A 3,372-nucleotide genomic window follows, 5' to 3' on the forward strand; every position below is an offset into this window, starting at 1 on the left:
AGAGAGAGAGAGAGAGAGAGAGAGAGAGAGAGAGAGAGAGAGAGAGAGAGAGAGAGAGAGAGAGAGAGAGAGAGAGAGAGAGAGAGAGAGAGAGAGAGCATGTCAACACAACATTAACTGAACCTCAAATAGATAAGATGTATACAAACCTGGGCATTTCTTGTCTTTCTTTCTTTGCAGTTGCTCAACCAAACTCCCAATGCTGCAAAATTTATAATAATTCTTTCAAAAAGTACAATACATATAGGCATATAGCATACAATAATGGAACTTGAGCAAAATAGGTGACAACTTCATTACCTTTGTTGCAACTGAATAACCAGAGAACGCAATTCTCTCTCCCTTGGAGTGGCATATGCATGTCATAATAATCCTTGATGAGTAACTAAATTAATATTAGGAATGAACAAACAAAGGGCAATTTAGTCATTTACAAGTCTTACCGGATAAAGAATTGGTCATATTGTTCTCTTGAAGATGTTGTAATGGACCACTGTAATTAGGTTCTACTCGGAATCTCGGTATAAATTTAAAAACAACTTAAAGATCTCATAACATTGTAATAACGGAATATTAGTTATTACCTTTCACCATTGGTAAATAACTTATTAGGAGAAATAACATTAAAACCCGACCGTTTTATAATAAAATTTGAAATCTCCTATCTTTATAAACACATACAAGTTTAAAGTTCCTCGCACTAATTCTTCGTACTTGCTGCATGTTACAAGAAATCAGAATAATATACCTTTTAAACATCCTAATTATAAATGAATGTACCTTTTAATTCCTTTTGGCTGTTGTAATTGATTAAGTGATTGTAAAGGTTTTAATGGAAATGGCGAAGAAGGTGATAACCTAACATACTTTAAACTGTCCTGAAATATGCAGATTGTGGAAGAAGGACATCAGTAGCAAAACGCAATACCACAACAGCAGAAACTACTTAGAGAATAGAAATCACGTATCACAAACTAAAATAACCAAGAATGCATTCAAATGCACGCTAGAAAAAAGGTAAAATAATAATATCTTCATATGACTACATCACAAAATCCATATCAAATCTAATATGTCCATTATTTCCTTTCGCATCATGATCTCCTGGATTTTTATTACGCATATATAACTGATTAATATTTAATAACTGGGAAATAATCAATCAATATACTCAAAAGACCAACCATTTTGATCTATGAAATGGTTGTTTTTACAGCTTCTGGGATCATAGAGCTAATTTCCATTTATGAGGATCCAAAACTGATGATAACAACAGGATCAACATTTACATCTTTATATGCATTTAAGATGGGCTATGGGTTCTCTAAAGCATTCACCTTGATGCATTGTGCGCAAAAAAAAAAAAAAAAATACAATGACAAAGGGCATCTTTTATGGAGAAGGGGATGTGGGGTTAATAAGAAGATCATGACATGGAGTGCAAACGTCTTAGCTCCAAATGGTCAATGATCACAATGATATAATGAAATTTGAAATTAAGATTTAAGGTGATAAAATAATAATATATGAGAAAAGATGGAACAACAGCATACAAGTCTAACTGGGAGAGGATTCAAACGGAAAAATAAGTATAAAATAAGAATTTTGAACGGATAGAATTTAATCTGGAAGTTGTCAAAAATAGATAACGGTAAAAAATTAGTCCCGGCGGGGCTCGAACCCGCGACCTTCGGCTCATAAGACCAACGCTCTAACCAACTGAGCTACGGGACTTCGATGGTTGTATCATGTCTAGCTTATATACATCCTTAAATTAAACAATACCCAAATTGAGAAAAGACATAAGACGGTATTTTTTTTTTCTTTTAGGATGAAATTTATAAAAGTACAATTCTGGAAAATATAATCTATTATCTTTAATACGAAATAAAACATAATGTAATCATTTTGTATAATAGAATCATTTTATGTTTTGAGGAGGACCCTTTTGAGTATATCTAAAATAATTTTTAATATTAAGTAAACTCTTAATAGCCGGTTCTTGATAATACTTGGCCTCTTAAAAAGTTAAAAACTTGATTCATTATATATATATATATATATATATATATATATATATATATATATATATATATATATATATATATATATATATATATATATATATAGGTCTGTCAAATCGGGCCGTCGTGTCGTGTTTTTGTCTGACACGACACGACACGATGTCGTGTTTTTTTCACTAACACGAAAACAAACCAATTAAAAAACGATAACACGACACGACACGACAAAGATAATATTACATAACTATTATTTTATTTAATTCATATTTAATCATATATAACACGATAAAAACGACAAACACGAAAAACACAACAAACACATGTTCAGTCGTGTCAATTTCGTGTGGATTTGTAAACACGAACACGACACGACATCGTGTTTTTTATACTTGACACGAACACGACACGAAAACGAATTTGAATTTTGATTTCGTCCCGATTTCGTTTCGTGTCGTGTATTTTTGTCGTGTCGTGTCATAAATTGACACCGCTATATATATATATATATATATATATATATATATATATATATATATATATATATATATATATATATATATATATATATATATATATATATATATATATATATTAAGAAAAAGCCCCTTGTGAACAGTAGTTTGTTTCTAGTGGTTGTTTTTTTTTTCTTTTTTAAATCTATTTTCACTGATCGATGGCTACGTGTCCTGTGATTCCCATCTACTCCGCTCCTTATCCTTACACATTTCCTTCACCGCTCAATCTGATCCACCGCCAGCCTCCTCGAACCTTCTTCTACTTTTCTACCTTTCTTCAGTTAAACCCAATTGATCTTCAACGCGCATTCTTCTCTTTTACCACCGCTGCTATTGCTCCAATATGCGTTCCACCGCCTCTTTCTCCCTTCCAATTCCTTCTACATCCAGTTCCTTCCACAACTTCCACTTCCTTGATAAAAACTGATGCAACTCACCACCACCATCAATCTATACACCACCGCTGACGACCATTATCACCGTATATGCCGTCGGCCACCACCACCATCTTTTCCACCTCAGGGAACCTGTTCCATCTTTTCCATCCATCACAAGTCCGATCATCCTAGATATCTAGCCCCATCCATGTCATTTCCTACGAGGTTTCATTTCTTCCATCTTCTTCTTTTTTATTAACGTGTTTGTATGATTCTGGGCAGTTCTTTTTTAGGTTAGGTTTTGAAAAAAAATTACTCCTTTGAATTTTGAACTTTTGGAGTTTCATATGTCAGATGATGGGCACACCAGATGTCGATAAGGTTTTGAGTTTGAACATTTATTTTCGATAAGTCGATCTACGTCGCAAAAAGGGAAATTAATTTTCTTTCATCACT

General features: G+C 32.9%; 1 non-coding gene across 1 annotated transcript; it reads right to left on the minus strand.

Annotated features, from left to right (window-relative positions):
* Window positions 1-1,660: 1,660 nt before the first annotated feature.
* Window positions 1,661-1,734, minus strand: TRNAI-UAU (transfer RNA isoleucine (anticodon UAU)). Its single transcript has one exon. It is a non-coding gene; the product is annotated as a tRNA-Ile (tRNA).
* Window positions 1,735-3,372: the final 1,638 nt, after the last annotated feature.

Source organism: Lactuca virosa, chromosome 5, assembly GCF_052849685.1.
Source record: "Lactuca virosa cultivar CGN04683 chromosome 5, Lactuca_virosa_CGN04683_v6, whole genome shotgun sequence".
NCBI classification, from domain to species: Eukaryota; Viridiplantae; Streptophyta; class Magnoliopsida; order Asterales; family Asteraceae; genus Lactuca; species Lactuca virosa.